The sequence below is a fragment of the Marmota flaviventris genome, chromosome X (genome assembly GCF_047511675.1).
Source record: "Marmota flaviventris isolate mMarFla1 chromosome X, mMarFla1.hap1, whole genome shotgun sequence".
In the NCBI taxonomy this organism is placed as follows: Eukaryota; Metazoa; Chordata; class Mammalia; order Rodentia; family Sciuridae; genus Marmota; species Marmota flaviventris.
Window position 1 is genome coordinate 29,632,050 of NC_092518.1, and position 20,595 is coordinate 29,652,644.

Consider the following 20,595-nt stretch of genomic DNA (forward strand, 5'->3'; position numbering starts at 1 on the left):
AAAGGTTAATGACCTTCTTCCATTTACTATAGTCGCTTATTCTTGAGTATTATTGATTTATCTAATTTAATGCAAAATTTCATGATATAGGTATTATTATTCTCATTGAATTGAGAAAATTGAAATTCAGAAAAATTAACTTACACAGAATCTAAACACTTGTTTAATGGCAGAGGTGAATTGCCTATGTCTGATTTCAAAATCTTTGCTTTATATTTCTTTTTAAATTTTTTTTTGTAGTTGTATAAGGACAGAATACCTTTATTTTATTTGTTTATTTTTTTATTTGCTGCTGAAGATGGAACCTAGTGCCTCATACATGCTAGGCAAGCACTCTGCCACTGAGCCCCAGCCCCTGCTTTATATTTCTTTGCAATGCATTAAAAGGAGTACAAACAACAGTTTGTAAAGGAGAAAATAGAGATGGCAAAAGAATGGTTGAAAATATATTTAGTGCCATTTTAACCAAATAGACACTGATCTCTGGTTATTAATGACATAGATGTTAAATAATTTAATTAACATAGATGTTTAATTAATAAATATTGATTTAAACAATGACTACCTAATTATTCTTTTTTCTTTTTTTTTGTTTGTTTTGCAATTTTGTATTTTTTTGTATTTTAATGGCACTACCAATGTTAAAGTTTCTATGTGAAATTGGAAAAAACAGTGCTAATAGGAATATAAATCATTGCATAGAGTCTAGAAAGCACTTTGTGTAATGTATAGAATGAAACTCTGAAATGATCATTATTTAATACCAATACCAATTCTGGTGAAATATTTTTTAAAAATAATCAAAATATGGTTGATTCATGCCAAAATATATTTGGTATTGCATCTTCTATGATAGCAAAAAGCAATTGAAAACAGCCTTAATGCCAAATAATAAGTTTGTTATATTTGTAGAAACATTTAATTCATCTGTGTATACTTAGTTTTACTTACTTATTAAATATATAAGCCATTTTATTTTTTTTCAAAATTTCTTCCATTTATTCTACAAATGTTTTTTTCCCATTGTGAAATCAATGGAAAATTCAACTACATTTTTTTTTCTTCTCTATGTTTAATAGGGAAGTATCACAGATGGGTAGGCAACTTTTAATTTCATTTTGCCTTTCATTATTCAGGGATATTTATTTTCTTAATTCCTTTCACTTCTCTTCTTGTTGAACAATAATAGTCATTCTGTTGCTATTTGTTTTTGCAGTGTAACATCCTATATTTGGATCATATACATTTTGTTCCATGGATCAGTAGTTTAGGTCTTGTGCCAGTGCCACAGTTTAAACCCCATGGTTTTGTTTTATTATTCTATTTCTTTCTTTACAGTTTCTTTACAATTATTTATTTACTCTCTTCATCTATTTATCTTTCTGTAAAAACTTTAGAATAACTTTTTTTATCAAATTCCAAAATAAATCTCAGTAACATATTGCAGTTACATTAAACCTATAGACAAACTTGGAGAGAACTATATCTTTATGATATTTAATCTTCTTATTCAGAACTATTCATTTTCTTAATATTTTGCAGTATAGTATTTATAAATGTCAATAAAGCCCATGTTTGCATGACAAAATTATAAAGCTTTCAGTAGCAGTACTATTGTTTTAAATAATCCAGTTAGTAATTACATATAATGCAATTTCTATACAACATAGAAACCAAGAATTTTGTGTCCCTATATTAATATTTCCAATTTGATAAGTAGTGGTTAAATGCACTTATTTAATTTATGACTTATATTGCTTTTATTGTCTTCAAATAGGTTTCAAATTTAATCCAATTTTCTGCTGGATTCCTTATTGACTTTTCTAGCTACCATTATGAGTTGATTGTTATGATAAACAATGTATACCCTGCCTGTGTAGAGCGTAGTTCAAGATGTACTCCCTACCGCTCTATATAATAAAATCTCCAAAGGGGCTTATTTTCTAGGAATTCCTTGTTTTCTCTGACATTCTTATATGCTATAATATTAGTCTTAGGGTTTTTTTCTACTGAATTAGGGATTATAAACATTAAAATTACAACAGAAATGGGAGCTCAGCTTCTTATACTGCTATTGACATTTTTTGAGACATTGGGACATTTTTGGCCATACCGTAAAACTTTCCTTTAGAGATATTATCCTGAACAAGAAAAGCACTTATAATCCTAAAACTAAGTTTTTCTACTTCAACATGCAACATTTCCTTGGTGATATATAGTTATATGTTCCCTAAATGTGAATGGTGCTGCTTCATTCCATGGCAGGAGCTATTCAATTCACCTTTCCTATCTAAAGCTGACTTTACCAAAATTGTGGCCTGTATGTGACTAAAGGATATGAAGAAAAATAATTTCTGTAAACATTGCTCATATTAACTTCTTTCATAAATTTTTAATTCCTTTGCACTTATGATGTCATTTAGACCTATATATAGTTAGATAGTGACCTAGACTAGAACTCTAGCCATTGACACTATTGTTTTCTTACTGGAAAAAGCATTTATATTTACACTGACATTTATTTATATTTATTTATATTGACACTATTGTTTTCTTACTGGAAAAAGCATTTATATCATCTTTATTGCTCTTTAATTTCTGGTTATGTGTAGGTACCTAAATACTTCATTTTATTTTTAGCAGATTTGTAGTTCTTTTTGTTATCTTTCAAAACTGATGATAAGAACTAGGCAGGAGGAAAAGAAATGGTGTTTCTATCAGTGCTAAATATTAGCTTGCCAGTCTTCACTTTGAAACTTTTGTCTATGAACTTAATTAGGTTGAGTAACCAAGAATGAGACAAGACTGAATGTAAATTGTGATTTCAGAGGACATCCTTCTACAAAGTTGATAAATTTATAAGACTTCCTGTCCTTTTTCTCTCTTTTATGGGCAAGGAATCAAATGGCACTGAAGCAAAATCAAGATTAAATCTTTGAAACAAATCTTACCTGAAACATCTTCCTGGGTCCTCTGATTATAATATTTCAAAAAGGGCAATGGATTAGCATTATTACATATACTGTAACACTAGAGAATGAGGTGTCACTTTATAAATATATACACATAATTTGATATAGAACCTAGAAAGGTTGCCAAGGTACAAGGATTGAGAATTAGGTTTGTAGGCAGAGAATGTATGTTCTGGTTTTGACTGAAACATATAATCTATATTAACTCAGGCTAATTTTATTAATTTATTCATATACATATTGCATGATAATTTATGATCTTTCCATATATTGTTTCATTAATTAATTTATCTATAACCAGTATCTTACTTAATTTTTTTTTAGTTCACAATATGTTATTATCAGATCAGGGTAGCCTCTTTCTCTGTTCTTAATATAATACATCAAAACCCAGATTTCTAAATAATAAATTTGATGCTTTTATCTAAAAAAATAGCCCATCAACAGCATAGAATAAAGACAAAATTCTGCCAGTAACCTTATCATTTTATCTGAGGACTTTAATTATTACTGTTTCACATGTGCTTTATGATAAACTATTTTTCTTCCTACTTACTACATGCCTATAATATTTAAATGGTGATACATATTACTAAACTTAAATGATTATTTTCACAAAATGATTCCATAAGTGTTCAAGAGAGGACTTCATAGTTACAATTATTTGGTTTTAATTCACAGCCAAGCTATATTATTTGCTGTGAATTAAAGCTAAAAATCCTTCTCCAAAATAATATATAATTTGTCCCTTAGTTTATGATGTTGTATTTTTAAGTAAAATTTTTATTTAAATTAATTAATGAAACAATATATGGAAAGATCATGAATAGATCATGCAGTATGTATATGAATAAATTAATGAAATTACCCTCAAAACCAGAAAAGTATACTTTTAAGCAATGTGAGTTGGGCCAAGAAACTATTCTAATTCAGTATTAATCTAGGTAGTGAATGTGGCAACAATAAACTGCATTTCAAGCATTTGATATAAGGATACACACACACACACACACACACACACACACGCTAAATCCCTATTCTACCACTGAGCTACCCCACAGCCGTGAGATATACAAATTTAGGGTACTTTTGTTTTTATTGCCACTGCTGTTGGTTTCATTATAAATATTGTTGTTGTTCTAATTTTGCAATCCCTTACATGAACAACAGAAATTGCTCAAAGAAGGTGTATTTTAGAATTTACTAGCTTTAAATGCAACAACCATGTTTTCTGTTATTACTCATTTAAGTAACAAAGGGTAAAATGACAGCTTTTTAAAAGAATATATCAATAATTTCTTGATAGTGAAACCAAGTTCATCCAGAAATAAAAGCTACTGCATTTAAAAAGGTTCATTACTGATATGGTTTCCAAAAGTAAAATAAATATATTTCCATAACAGAAACAGACTAAAATGTATTAAAAATTATATATCATTATATAAACAAAGTGCTGTTATCACAATCACCATTTAAGAGAAGTGTGCTTCAGAGAAAATTTCTTTGTAATAAAATATTTTCCTGAGCCAGTAACTAGTTCATAGAAACAGTGATTTGCTGACAAGGTTACAGGGAACTCTACCCTGTCACCAATTAATATAACTGCAGGCAAGAAACTTACCCTCTAGACCTTTTGAGTTTTCTCATTTTAAAATATGTCACTTGGCACTTCCAGCTTCTGCTCAGCAATGTTCAAGTGTTTGGCAATGGAAAAGATATTGTTCCTATTTTACAACACAATAAAATGATGAAAAATATGAACCTTCATGATTTAAAAAAAAATCACATAATTGAAGTCATAGGAAAATCAAGTCACCTAAAAATCTAAGCCAAGACAGGTACCTTCAGAGCTATACTAACTACAAGTTTTATGGATAAAACTACATTGGCACATTTGGAAGATGTAGGGATCTATTGAAACACAATGTGCATACAGCTAGGGAAGGGGCAAGAAAACTGAGAAGGACAAGTCCTAAAGATCAGGGACATGATTACTGGCTAAGAATGAAACTTACTCAGAACACCAGAAAACACTGCCCTCACAATTCCACTGCTAGATTAACAAATATTGTATGCCAACTAGCACTGAATGAGTTGCAAAAAAGCTGATTCTATATGAGGTAAAGTGCATGGGAAAAGTTAAAGCTGAGAATGAAGTTGACATTGAGAAAAAGCCTTTGGTAAAGTTAGCCCCCACACTAAGCACAATTCTATCAATCTCAGCTGTTTTAGTCAACTTTTTCACTGCTGTGACCAAAAGACCTGACAAGAGCAATTAGAGAAGGAAAGGTTTATTTTGGTGCTCATGGTTTCAGAGGTCTCAGTCCATATATGGCCGACACCATTTCTAAGGGCCTGAGATGAGGAGAACATTGTGGTGGAAGAGTATGGAAAAGGAAAGCAGCTGGGAACATGGCACCAGGAAGCAAAGAGAGACTAAGCTCAGTTCACAACATATATAACTCAAAGGTACTTCCCCAATGACCCACCTCCTCTAGGTTCACCCTACCTACCTACAGTCACCACTTGGTTAATCCCTATCTGGGATTAATGCAGTGATTAGGTTAAGGCTCTCAAAGCCCAATCATTTCACTTCTAAACTTTCTTGCATTGTCTCACACAGGAGCTTTTGAGGGACACCTAATATATAAACCATAACATTCCACCTCTGGCCCCCAAAGCTCATGCTCATATAATAATGCAAAATGCATTTAGTCCATTTTCAAGAGTCCTCTAGTCTCAACAGTGTTAGCATTGCCCAAAAGTCCAAGTCCAAAGTTTCCTCTGAAACTTAAGGCAAACTCTCAGCATAAGCCCCTGTAAAAAACCAAACCAAACCAAACCAATCCAGTTATATATTATCCAATATATAAAGACACAAAGTAAACATTTCCATGTGAAGAAATGGGGGCATAGAAGGAAAGGATGGGACCAAAGCAAGACCATAATCCAGCTGGGCAAATAAATTCTCTAGCTCTACATCTAGCATCTGGAGCACATGGCATTGTAATGTTCTCTCCAAAAGGCTGATGTAGCTCCACCCCTATGGCTTTGCTGGTTGCAGGCTACATGACCCCTCTCTTGGCTTGTCTCTAATAGATTCCTGCAATATTCATGGGCAGACATCCCACAGTGCTGGCATTTTTTAATCTCAAGGATCTCCACTGCAGCTTCACTTTCCTTCTCACTTGTCCACACATCACTCTCTCAGAGGCTGCCTACAGAGACTCTGACCCTGGGGCACTTGGCCTAGCCTCCCAAGCCTTCTTTTTAAATCTTGGTAGAATGACCCCCAAATGACTCCAGCATCCTGCAGTCCTGCAGAACCAACACCATGTGATTGACATGGAGGTCTGCCACCATCTTGAGCAATAGTCAAGCCTCCAGGGACAATGGCTACATTAGCCTCTGCATACCTGAGTGGCTGAGCACCTGAAGCAACTTCCTAGGTAATGCTGTGCAAGCAGAGTGCCCCATTGTACTCTTCTCAAAGGAATTTTTACTTTTACTCCCTTAAGCCTCAGAAGTGTGTGGTCTTGCCAATTCCTGAATTGCCCTCAAACAATCTTTATTAGGTCTCTGGGCAAAGTCTTTAATATTTCTTTAGTGGCTGTAATGTCTTTAACAACTGCAACTTATTCCAAATTTTAGTAGCAGTTTTCTGGCCAAAGATTTTCAAATCTTTCTGCTTTGCTTTCTGCTCTTCTGATTATCATAATAAACTTGGCTAAAAGCTGCCAGCAATATCCATGCCAACACCTAAATCCTATACTGCTTAGCAATTTCTTCCACCAGATTAAGAAGTCCATTGAATTTAATAAATTCAGCCACACAGAAAGTTTTAGGACATGAGCTAAATGCAGACAACTTCTTAGCCAGAACGTAACTCCAATGGCCTCTCATCCAATTTCCACTGGAGTTCTCCTTTTCCTCTGAGACCTCATGAGCCCAGTTTTTACTTTCCTCAGTCCTGTCGGTGTTCTGATCTTTTGAACTCCCGCCAGACTTGCTCATTAAGCTCTGTTTACAACAATCTAAAGCTTTTCCAGCTTGTATCCCTAAACTTTTCAAAATTCCTCACAAATTCCAAAAAGCTCCAAAAGCTTCTAAACCACAGGTAATTTCTGTTTTAGTCAGCTTTTGCACTGCTGTGACCAGAACAATTAGAGGAGGAAAAAGTTATTTGAGGGGCTCACAGTTTCAGAGGGCTCTGTTCATAGAAGACCAACTTCATTGCTCTGGGCCTGAGGAAAGGCTGAACATCATGGTAGAAGTATGTGGTGGAGGATAGTGAGGGAGCTTGTACCAGGAAGGAGAGGGAGAGGGAGAGAGGGAGAGAGGGAGAGAGAGAGAGAGAACTCTCTGCTCATAACAAATATACTCCAAAGGAAAGTTCCCAATGACCTACCTACCTTCATGCCACACCCTAATTACCTATAGTCACCACTCAGTTAATCTCTATCAGGATTAAGGCTCTTATAACCCAATCATTTCATTTCTACTTTTTCTTGCATTGTCTCACATAAGCTTTTAGGAGACACCAAATATCTAAATCATATCAACCAAAAAATCATGAGGAGTATAAAAGACAAGAAGAACTTTACACACTTTAAGAGGAAAACCAAGGATAGAAACCAAACTTCAACATGAAACAGTTTAGTGAGAACTATGGGACAGGACATTCAAAGAAGCAATGACTAATGTAGTTAAATTTTGATTGGAATAAATGGACAAGGTGATAGATTAGATGGGTAATTTCAGCAATGAGATGAAAATTTTTTAAACTAACATGGAAATACTAGAAATGAAAACACAGAAACAGTGAGAAATAATGTTTCCAATGATCACAAGAGTAGATTTGACATAACCAAGAATCAGTAATCTCCAAAAATTGTCAGTAGAAATAGCAGTAATTTATAGATAAAATAAGAGAAAAAAGAGCACTGAAGAGTTGTGAGCTGGAATGAGTCTAAAGTATAATAATTGCAATTTTAGAAGGCAAAGAGATTGTAGGACCAGTGCAGAGGAAAGAAAAAATATTAGAAAAAATAATAGGTGAGTATTCACAAACCTTGAGAAATCATATTTAATCTGCTGAAAACAATGTAAATAAAGTCTTAGACGTTCCTTGATTAGGGGGAAAAAAGACATTACACAGACAAAAATAAAGACTTTCGAAAACTACAAGGTAATGTAGAGATTAAAGAAAAAATAATACTGTCAGTCCAGAAGTCTCTACATACCAACAATATCTTTCAAGATACAGAATTAAAGATTTCTTCAGATCAATGTACAAAGCCCAATTACATTTCTAATTTTAGCAAAAGACCATTAGAACTTGGCATTAAAATGTCATTTACAATATCAAAAAAGAACACTGCAATATTTCTATAAAAATCTAACAAAATGTGCAGATTTCACATACTGAATACTATAAAATGCTGATGAAAAAAAAATCCAGTAAGGTTATATAAATGGAAGATTTATTATGTTCATTGATAGGAAAACTCAGTATTGTTAAAATGTTAGTGCTCCCCAATTTGATGTATTGATCAAATACCTTCCCCTTCTATTTCCTATTAGATTTTTTATGAGTATTCACAAACTGATTCTAAAATATACATGAAAAGACCAAACAACTAGAATATAAAAATAAAATTTTTATGAAAGATTAGCAAAATTGGAAGACTTAACACTAATACAATTTTAGATAACCTACATAATTTTTGTTGGTTAAACATAGACAGAAATTTTATATTGAACAAAGATAAACACAATCATATGAGCATAAGAGAAAATCCAGATGTAAACACACACAGAATTAACTGAGTGATTTGAGTTCTTAAGAAATACTAAATATCTAATTGAGACAAGGAAGATCCACTGATGGATGATCAAATAAGCTGCCAAAATTCATAGACAAAGAGAATATATTTTTAAATTAATTAATAATTAATTTATTATACAGTAGAATGCATTTTGACATATAGTACACAAATGGAGCACAAGTTCTCATTCCTCTGGCTGTACATGGTTCAGAGTCACTCCACTAGTGTTATCATACATGTATATAGGGTAATAATGTCTGTCTCTTTCTACTGTCCTTCCCATCCCCACAACCCCACCCTTACCCTAACTCCCCTCTACACAAACCAAAGTTCCTTCATACTTCCCTACCCACTCCTCACCCATCCTGTTAAGGACTGCTCTATATATTTACTCACTGTGGGACATACCTAGAATGTTCCTTTCTTGTGGCTAGAATAAGCATTAGAGGACAAATGGAGATTCAAAACTATCTCTTAAGTTTTCCACTTATAAATTGTCATCTAAACCACATTTCATTGGCCAAATTAAGCCACATATGGTCATGCTTAATATCAGTAAAAATGAGACGTATTCTCTGTCTACCTTAACATGGGAGACAATAAAGTTAAATCAAAATCAAAGCAAAGGCCATGATTATATAATTACAATAAAAAGGAAGAAAAAAGAGAGATCCAATATGGCGGTGGGCGCTGAGAGATCAATTCTGTGACCTCTTCAGCTGCGCGGGCAAAGGGAGTCTTAAACAGACTGAATGCTGTTTGCTCAAAATCACTTGGCAATGCTGGACTGAAGTGGACTGAGGGTGAGCAATTTGCGCTCCTCAGAGCCCACATCGAGCCCGGAGCTGGTGAATTCAGGCTGCCCGCGCGCAGTCTCTGGTTGATTGTCTGCGTCTTGCCGCCAAACCGCCGCGACTCAGCGCTACAGACACTCCAGCGGAATAGAGAAACAACTCTTCAGTTCCTCCGTGAATCTTTTGAGGTGATACCAACCGAGCCTCCATAGGCAGCGGGCACAGGATTGAGACAGGGCCTGGGAGAGCCGGTCCGGACCCACCCTTCACATCGGACACCCGGCACAGGGAACGAACGGCCGCCCTTCACATTGGACACCACCATGGCAGAGAACTGACGTCACCAGAATTCAGTGGAGGGGATAGCTTCATCGAAACCGGCGACTTGCAGGTGTATGACCCCAGGGCCCATCATCTTCACACAGCAGGGAAATCTCAAGGGCCCTCCCCCCAGCTCTCCCGTGAGCACGATTGTCAGACCGAGGGAGTCAGGAGTAGCGCCTGACCCCCGGCTACAGAGGTATCTTACACCAGATCCCGGGGGCATGGCTACCGGAAGGAAGCAGGCAAAATAAGCTGACAGTTCCCAGCCCCGCGCTCCACAACCTTGGGGTCTGGGGGAATGGCAAACAGAGAGAGGGTGCCCAGTCGGTCAAGAAAATAGGGCTCCCGGGAGCAGCAGACCCGGCGTGTAGTCAGTTTTGTGGTGAACGCCACCCATGAGTGGGGCTTGGCTGGAGGAAAAGCGGGGAAGTGGCTGGAGACCAGGAAAGGCCCTGGGTGCCCAGGATTAGAGAGCTGGCCAGTGGGGGAGGAAGAGTCGCCTCACAGGGATTGGTTCCTGCATATGGAAAGGAGAAGCTTGGCCTGGTGGGCACAGCTCCACCTACTGGAAGAGAAGTTAATCAAACTCTAAGACTGCATTATTTTTTTCTTCTTTTTTTTTTTTTTTGTCTTTTCAATTTCTTTATTCCCCTTTTCTTGAATTCTACTTATTTACTCTCATTCTCTTTAGCAACTTCTTCTCTCCGCTCCTAATACCTTTCCTCCCAAGCACTACAACACTGTTTATGTGTAATTTACTAAATGTGTATAGGTAAATGTTCCGAGGCGTTATATAGTGCTACCAATTCCCTAGCTACCCCCAAATACTCTGGACCCATTCTCCTGTTAATATCCCTTGTCAATCTTCCAAGGTAGCCAAGATATACCAACCTCTATACCATCACATCACTTGACCTAAACATAAGTCCCAAGACAAAACCGCAGATCGCTATATGCCATCAGAATCCATACGCATTTCATGAAATGAACGAATCTGCTTTAAAGTGCAATAAAATTCATCATCTCTAGTCATAGTCTCCCATCACAAAGGAGAGACCCCAGAGATACACAAAACCAAAATGAATTTATAGGAGTAAACAGTAACTTAGCAGTCAAACAGAGCCGGAAGTAATATGAGCATCATGAAAAAGCAAGGAAGAAAAGGAGTACAAACAATGCAGGACAGCCTAAATCTATAGGAGAACCTAGAGGCATCAGAAAAATGGTCAAATAAAGAACTCAAGGAATACCTTATACAGATGGAATGGAATCTTAAAGAGGACATGAGACAGCAAATTCAAACAATGAAAGAACACATTAAAAATAAATTACATAAACAGATTCAAGAAGCAAATAAGAAACTTTACCATGAGATAGAGATTATAAAAAAAATCAAACAATAATCCTAGAAATGAAGGAAACTATAAACCAAATTAAAAACTCAAACGAGAGTATCACTAGCAGAGTGGAGCAAGTAGAAGTCAGAACGTCAGACAATGAAGACAAAATATAACATCTTGAAAAGAGTCTAGCCAACTCAGAAAAGCTGGTAAGAAATCACGAGAAAAACATTCAAGATATATGGGATAACATAAAAAAAACAAACTTAAGAGTCACCGTGATAGAGGAAGGTATAGAGGTCCAAACCAAGGGAATGAGTAATCTGTTGAATGAAATAATTTTAGAAAACTTTCCAGATATAAAAAAGGAAACAGATGTACAAATTGTAGATGCATACATGAAACCGAGCATACAAAATCACAGTAGACCAACTCCAAGACACATTGTTATGAAGATATCCAATATACAGAACAAAGAGAGAATATTAAAAGCTACAAGAGAAAGGAGGCAGATTACATTCAGGGGTAAACCAATAAGGTTAACGGCTGATTTTTCATCAGGCTCTGAAAGTGAGAAGATCCTGGAACAATGTATTTCAAACACTGAAAGACAATGGATGCCAACCAAGAATTTTGTATCCAGCAAAATTAAGCTTCAGGTACGACAACAAAATAAAAGTCTTTCATGATAAACAAAAGTTAAAAGAATTTGCAGCCAGAAAACCAGCGTTGCAAAGCATCTTGAGTAAAACACTACACAAGGAAGAAATGAAAAACAATAACCAAAACCAATAGTGGGAAGTACCTCAGTAAAGCAAGAGTGGGGGAGAAAAAAAAAGCTAATCATGGAGAAACAAACCAAATAAAAAAAAGCGAAATAATCAAACATGACTGGAAGTACAAACCATATATCAATAGTAACTCTAAATGTTAATGGTTTAAACTCACCAATAAAGAAACATAGGCTGGTAACCTGGATTAAGAAAACAGATCCAAAAATATGCTGCCTTCAGGAGACACATCTGATTGGAAAACACATACACAGGCTGAAGGTGAAAGGTTGGGAAAAATCATACCACGCACACGTCCTCGGAAGCAAGCAGGGTGGCCATCCTCATATTGAATAAAATAGACTTCAGGACTAAGTTAATCAAAAGAGATAAGGAAGGACATTATATACTGTTAAAAGGAACCATTCACCAACAAGACATAACAATTATCAATATTTATGCACCAAATAATGGTGCTGTAATGTTCATAAAACAAACTCTCCTCAATTCAAGAATCAAATAGACCACAACACAATAATTATGGGTGAATTCAACAAACCTCTCTCACCATTGGACAGATCCTCCAAACAAAAGTTGAATAAAGAAACTATAGAACTCAATAACACAATCAATAACCTAGATTTAACTGACATATATAGAATATATCAACCATCATCAAGTGGATATACTTTTTTCTCAGTAGCACATGGATCCTTCTCAAAAATAGACCATATATTATGCCATAGGGCAACCCTTAGTAAATATAAAGGTGTGGAGATAATACCAAGCATCTTATCTGATCATAATGGAATGAAACTGAAAATCAATGATAAAAGAAGGAAAGAAAAATTCTACATCACTTGGAAAATGAACAATATATTACTGAATGATCAATGGGTTACAGAAGACATAAAGGAGGAAATCAAAAAATTCTTAGAGATAAATGAAAATACAGACACAACATATCGGAATCTATGGGACACAATGAAAGCAGTTTTAAGAGGGAAATTCATTGCCTGCAGTTCATTCCTCAAAAAAAGAAAAAAAAAAAAAAAACAACAAATAAATGAGCTCACACTTCATCTCAAAACCCTAGAAAAGGAAGAGCAATACAACAGCAAATGTAGCAGAAGGCAAGAAATAATTACAATCAGAGCTGAAATCAACGAAATTGAAACAAAAGAAACTATTGAAAAAATTGACAAAACTAAAAGTTGGTTCTTCGAAAAAATAAATAAGATCAACAGACCCTTAGCCAATGTAATGAAGAGAAGAAGAGAGAGAACTCAAATTACTAATATACGGGATGAAAAAGGCAATATCACAACAGACACTACAGAAATACAGAAGATAATTAGAAATTATTTTGAAACCCTATATTCCAATAAAATAAAAGATAATGAAGACATGGATAAATTTCTTAAGTCATATGATTTGCCCTGATTGAGTCAGGAGGATACACACAATTTAAACAGACCAATATCAATGGAGGAAATAGAAGAAGCCATCAAAAGACTACCAACCAAGAAAAGCCCAGGACTGGATGGGTATACAGCGGAGTTTTACAAAACCTTTAAAGAAGAATTAATACCAATACTTTTCAAGTTATTTCAGGAAATAGAAAAAGAGGGAGAACTTCCAAATTCATTCTACGAGGCCAACATCACCCTGATTCTGAAACCAGACAAAAACACTTCAAAGAAAGAAAACTACAGACCAATATCTCTAATGAACAAAGATGCAAAAATCCTCAATAAGATTCTGGCGAATCAGATACAAAAACATATCAAAAAAATTGTACACCATGATCAAGTAGGATTCATCCCTGGGATGCAAGGCTGGTTCAATATACGGAAATCAATAAATGTTATTCATCACATCAATAGACTTAAAGAAAGAACCATATGATCATCTCGATAGATGCAGAAAAAGCATTCGACAAAGTACAGCATCCCTTTATGTTCAAAACACTAGAAAAACTAGGGATAACAGGAACTTACCTCAACATTGTAAAAGCTATCTATGCTAAGCCTCAGGCTAGCATCATTCTAAATGGAGAAAAACTGAAGGCATTCCTTCTAAAATCTGGAACAAGACAGGGATTCCCCCTCTCACCACTTCTATTCAATATAGTTCTCGAAACACTGGCCAGAGCAATTAGACAGATGAAAGAAATTAAAGGCATAAAGATAGGAAAAGAAGAACTTAAATTATCACTATTTGTGAATGACATGATCCTATACCTAGAAGACCCAAAAGATTCTACAAAGAAACTACTAGAGCTAATAAATGAATTCAGCAAAGTGGCAGGATAAAAAATCAACACGCATAAATCAAAGGCATTCCTGTATATCAGTGACAAATCTTCTGAAATGGAAACGAGGACAACCACCCCATTCACAATATCTTCAAAAAAATAAAATAAAATACTTGGGAACCAACCTAACAAAAGAGGTAAAAGATTTATACAATGAAAACTACAGAACCCTAAAGAGAGAAATAGAAGAAGATCTTAGAAGATGGAAAAATATACCCTGTTCATGGATAGGCAGAAATAACATCATCAAAATGGCGATATTACCAAAAGTTCTCTATAGGTTTAATGCAATGCCAATCAAAATCCCAACGGCATTTCTTATAGAAATAGATAAAGCAATCATGAAATTCATCTGGAAAAATAAAAGACCCAGAATAGCAAAAGCAATTCTAAGCAGGAAGAGGAAACAGGTCATATAGCGATATCAGACTTTAAACTATACTACAGAGCAATAGTAACAAAAAGAGCATGGTACTGGTACCAAAACAGGCGGGTGGACCAATGGTACAGAATAGAGGACACAGAGACCAATCCACAAAACTACAACGATCTTATATTTGACAAAGGGGCTAAAAGCATGCAATGGAGGAAGGATAGCATCTTCAACAAATGGTGCTGGGAAAACTGGAAATCCCTATGCAACAAAATGAATCTGAATCCCTTTCTCTCACCATGCACAAAAGTTAACTCAAAATGGATCAAGGAGCTTGATATCAAAACAGACTGCGTCTGATAGAAGAAAAAGTTGGCTCTAATCTACATATTGTGGGGTCGGGCTCCAAATTCCTTAATAGAACACCTATAGCACAAGAGTTAAAAACAAGAATCAACAAATGGGACTTACTCAAACTAAAAAGTTTTTTTTCTCAGGAAGAGAAACAATAAGAGAGGTAAATAGGGAGCCTACATCCTAGGAACAAATGTTTACTCCTCACACTTCAGACAGAGCCCTAATATCCAGACTATACAAAGAACTCAAAAAATTAAACAATAAGAAAACAAATAACCCAATCAACAAATGGGCCAAGGACTTGAATAGACACTTCTCAGAGGAGGACATACAATCATTCAACAAGTACACAAAAAATGCTCACCATCTCTAGCAGTCAGAGAAATGCAAATCAAAACCACCCTAAGATACCATCTCACTCCAGTAAGATTGGCAGCCATTATGAAGTCAAACAACAATAAGTGCTGGCGAGGATGTGGGGAAAAGGGTACACTTAAACATTGCTGGTGGGACTGCAAATTGGTGCGGCCAATTTGGAAAGCAGTATGGAGATTCCATGGAAAGCTGGGAATGGAACCACCATTTGACTCAGCTATTCCCCTTCTCAGACTATTCCCCAAAGACCTTAAAAGAGCGTACTATAGAGATACTGCTACATCGATGTTCATAGCAGCACAATTCACAATAGCTAGACTGTGGAACCAACCTAGATGCCCTTCAATAGATGAGTGGATAAAAAAAAAATGTGGCATTTATACACAATGGAGTATTACTCAGCACTAAAAAAATGACAAAATTATGTCATTTGCTGGGAAATGGATGGCATTAGAGCAGATTATGCTAAGTGAAGCTAGCCAATCCCTAAAAAACAAATGCCAAATGTCTTCTTTGATATAAGGAGAGCAAATAAGAACAGAGCAGGGAGGAAGAGCAAGAGAAGAAGATTACCATTTAACAGGGATGAGAGGTGGGAGGGAAAGGGAGAGAAAAGGGAAATTGCATGGAAATGGAAGGAGACCCTCATTGTTATACAAAATTACATATAAGAGGGAGTGAGGGGAAAGGGATAAAAAACAAGAGAGAGAAATGAATTACAGAAGATGGGGTGGAGAGATAAGATGGGAGGGGAGGGGAGGGGAGGGGGATAGTAGAGGATAGGAAAGGCAGCAGAATACAACAGTCACTAGGATGGCAGTATGTAAAAACGTGGATGTGTAACCGATGTGATTCTGCAATCTGTATACGGGGTAAAAATGGGAGTTCATAACCCACTTGAATCAAATGTATAAAATATGATAGGTCAAGAGCTTTGTAATGTTTTTAACAATTAATATAAATAAATAAATAAATAAATAAATGGAAGAATAAAGTTTTAGGAACAGTTATCCTGTCTATAGCCATCAGGCACAGATCAACCTTCTGTCTCTTCTACAATTGTACACAAATAGCAAAACGTGTGGGAGAGAAAAAGAAAGGTCTGACTTTGCATTCATTGCTAGGATCAAATTGTCTCTGCTCTCATCTCAACCTCACCCCTCTATTTGAGCCCCAGATCCTGCCTCTTCTCATTTTTTAATGACTGTACTTCTATTATTCCTCATCTCACCTATGTCTACCTTCCCTACTCCTAGATGATTTCCACAGCATATATCAGCATGTTGTAATATCAACATATGTAAATAAACACTGTAATTACATGGGCTCTGCCATTGCTTCTTTGCTTATTTTTTTAATTTTTTCTTATTTGAAGCAGAATTCCTAGAAAGAATTATCTATACTCACCTACTCACCATCTCTTTCTTTTTGTTTTGTTTTGTTTGTACCAGGGATTGAACCCAGGGGCACATAACCACTGAGCTACATCCCCAACCTTTTTTACTTTTTTATTTTGAGACAGGGTTTTGAGAAGTTGCTTAGGGCATCACTAAGCTGCTGAGGTTGGATTTGAACTTGAGATTTGCCTGGCTCAGCCTCCCGAGCCACTGGGATTATAAGTGTGTCCTACTGCGCCTGTTCTGTCTCCATTTTTTTACCACCAATAATCTAACTCAATTCAGTAAGGATTTAATACTGCTAACATGACTGGAATTATTTTGTTAGGGAAAACAGAGTTTCCATACTGCAAATTCCAAGACCAAATACTATGTCCTCCTCTTACTTTAACTCACAATAACAGTTGATTTAGTTGACTTTTCTGTCTTTGAAATGCCATATTCACTTGGCTTTTAATTTTTTACTTGATCATTATTCACTCTTTCTGAGTCTTATTCTTTTTTCTATCATCTAATCTAATTCCAAATTTTGGGTTGAATTTAGCTCAGTCCTGCCTCTTCTCTCTTTAAATTATTTTTCTTATGATTTATGTCAGGCTTGTGGATAACAACTATACTTTGTAACCTCCTAATTTTTATCTCCAACTCCAAACTCTCTACTGAGTTACAACTGTGCATTTTCTTCTTCACATATATATTTAATATGTTTCTCAAACTAAATATCACACTTTGTAGAGAAGGATTTTCACTTATGTTGCCCAGGCTGTCCTCAAACTCCTGGGCTTAAGTGATTGTCCCTTTTGAGCCTCCAGAGTAGCTAGGACTACAGCATGTGCCATCAGATGAACTCTAAATATTACTCTGATTTATTTGTCACCATCATCCTCTCAAGCTACTTCATTCCCTAATAATTTCTCCAACTCAGTGAATGGCATCATTATTTATCCAGTTTTATTTTGTCAAAAACCATGAAGTCAGACTTGATTCCTTTTCTCACTGCAAATTTCCAACACATCAATAAATACTGATAGCAAAGCCATAAAGAGCGATCCATTTCAGACCCCCTTCTTACCACTTCCAGTGTTTTTACCCTAGTCTATACCATCTGAACTACTGCAATCGCTTACTTTATTCCAATCTTTTTTTCCTACAATCTGATCTCTATACATAATCCAGAGTAGTAATTTGTAAAAAGGACATTAGGTTATGTTACTGTGCTCTTTAAAATCTCCTCGCATCTTCCAGATCAACTGTAAGAGATGAGGTCAAAGATCTGTACATCTGTTTCAGGCTTCTTTTTTTCTTTATTTTCTGATTTCACCCCCTTCCATTACCCCCAATCTTCACTGTGCTGCTGTATCAACATTCTGAGCCAATTCCTTATGTAAGCTTTGAAATTGTTCATGTTTCTACTTGGAACACTCATAAACTAACTTTTTGTTTAACTTATTTCACATCTTTTAGATGTGTTGCCTTTTTAGATAAATTTTTGCTGAAAATACTCTCCACTGATGCTCTTTCCCTAAATAATTAATGTAAAACCTATTAATTAGTTTTCTATTTATTTGTTCCTTATCTTTTCTTCTCCAGTAGAAGCTATGGTCCATTAGGCAAGGGATATTTTCAGTCTCATTTACTAAACTCTCCCTAACAACCACCTAGCTCAATACATTTAAGCACTAACATTTATTGAAAACTATTAGATGCTAAGACTCTGTTCTAAGTTCTGTGAATACATCAGGGAGCCAAGTAGACAAAAATCTATGCTCTCCTGGAGTTTGCATGCTAATGAGAAGAGAGAAAAAATAAACAAAAAAGAGAAAATGGGCAGGGAAAGATAATAAAGAATGTCATGATGTTGGTGATATAATTTTGGATAAGGAGTCTAGAAAAATTCTTACTGAAGCTGGGCATGGTGGCACATGCCTGTAATCCTAGCAGCTTGGGAGACTAAGGTAGGAGGATCCAGAGTTCAAAGCCAGTTTCAGCAAAAGCAAGGTGCTAAGCAACTCAGTAAGACTCTGTCTCTAAATTAATACAAAATAGGGCTGGGGATGTGGCTCAGTGATCGAGTGCCCCTGAGCACAATCCCTGGTACTCAAAAAAAAAAAAAAAAAAAAAAAAAAAAAAAAAATATATATATATATATATATATATATATATATATATATATATAGGAATTGACATTAATGAATGGATTAGTTTCCAGGTGTGGCTATAATAAATTTCTGAGATGTTCTTGTCTCAGTCTGTGCCATCTATGTTTTGTGTAAAATCATGGAATATTTAGCAAATTCACATTTCACAAAAACAAATAAAAAGGAAAGAAAAGAGACCCACTATGTTATATGTCAAATATATAGTTTCAGAGTTCTATAATGTTTGAACGAAGTCTTTATGACAAAATATTATGGATTCTGACATGTGGGTTCAAAACTTTAATAAAATGAATACTGTAATTCATGGCTCCCAAACACTTTTTGGATTTTTTTTTAACTTCATTTGAGAAAAACATACTTTGTAGTGAGATTATCTAAATATCTAAAGAAAATTTGAGCCATAAGAGTAAAATTGCTGTTTAAAAGTGAAAGAATAGAAATAACTGCTACAAACTTCTTTGTGATGATTAAACCACACTTGAATAACCAGGTCAGTTAAACATGCTATATATTAAGATACTTTCATAGGTTATAAGTGATGAAGGATCTCTTGTAATATTGTCATATTTCAGGAAGTGTCTAGTAAGTATATAAGTGGATAGACAACTCTGTAGAAATGAAACCAACTGGTTGAGTTTCCATTGGTACTGCAGAAACTGGACATAGTTATATTTTTTGGAAAGGGTGAAGTTAGAAATTTAGAAAATGTTACATTAAGGATAAGGCAACAGTCAACATGTTATAGTCTAGATATAAATGATGATGTCCCAATGATCATGGACTCCATGGAGATAGGAATTCAGGGCAAAATTTGGAGATTCCAAATAACAACTAATCATAGGTAAAATATAACAGGTAGCTGACCTTACTGATTTGAGGTTGACTGTTGAAAGACCCATAAAAACAAGACAGTCTGGATTATAAATCCTTAGAAGTCCAGATAACTAGCCAAGGCATTGGTTAAAACTGGGCCTGGAACTTAAATGAATTCATTATGTTTAGCCTAGAAAAGTTGCTTCTTCAGTATAGAAGAAGGAGTTTAATTGTTTGTATTGCTTCTGAGAGCAGAACACCAACTAGAGACTGATTTCTCCAGGAAATGGAACTAGGGACTAAAACAAGGAAGAATTTTCTAATTATCTTTTACAAAGTAACAGGCTGCCTTAAGAAATAGGAGCTGCTCTGGGCTGGGGATGTGGCTCAAGCGGTAGCGCACTTGCCTGGCATGCATGTGGCCCGGGTTCGATCCTCAGCACCACATACAAACAAAGATGTTGTGTCCGCCAAATACTAAAAAATAAATATTAAAATTCTCTCTCTCTCTCCCTCTCTCTCACTCTCTTTAAAAAAAAAAAGAAATAGGAGCTGCTCATCAAATGATGGGTCCAAATATTTGCTGAGGACCCACCAACTGTAGAACTTCTTAGAACATGTTTCTGCATATAGTGGGAAATTATTAATAAGGATCTTTAAATGAGGACTCAAAGATATTGACATTATCTGATTTACTTAATGATATTATTAATAACAGTATCCTATCAGTCTTTTGGCATTTAGAGCCAATTTTAAAATTTTAGTGCTACTTAGAA

At 35.3% G+C, this 20,595-nt stretch overlaps 1 protein-coding gene across 1 annotated transcript in view; it reads left to right on the top strand.

Annotated features, from left to right (window-relative positions):
• The window catches only part of Cfap47 (cilia and flagella associated protein 47), a 410,015-nt gene that overhangs the window by 330,829 nt on the left and 58,591 nt on the right, over positions 1–20,595 (top strand). The gene's annotated exons all lie outside the window — the stretch shown is intronic.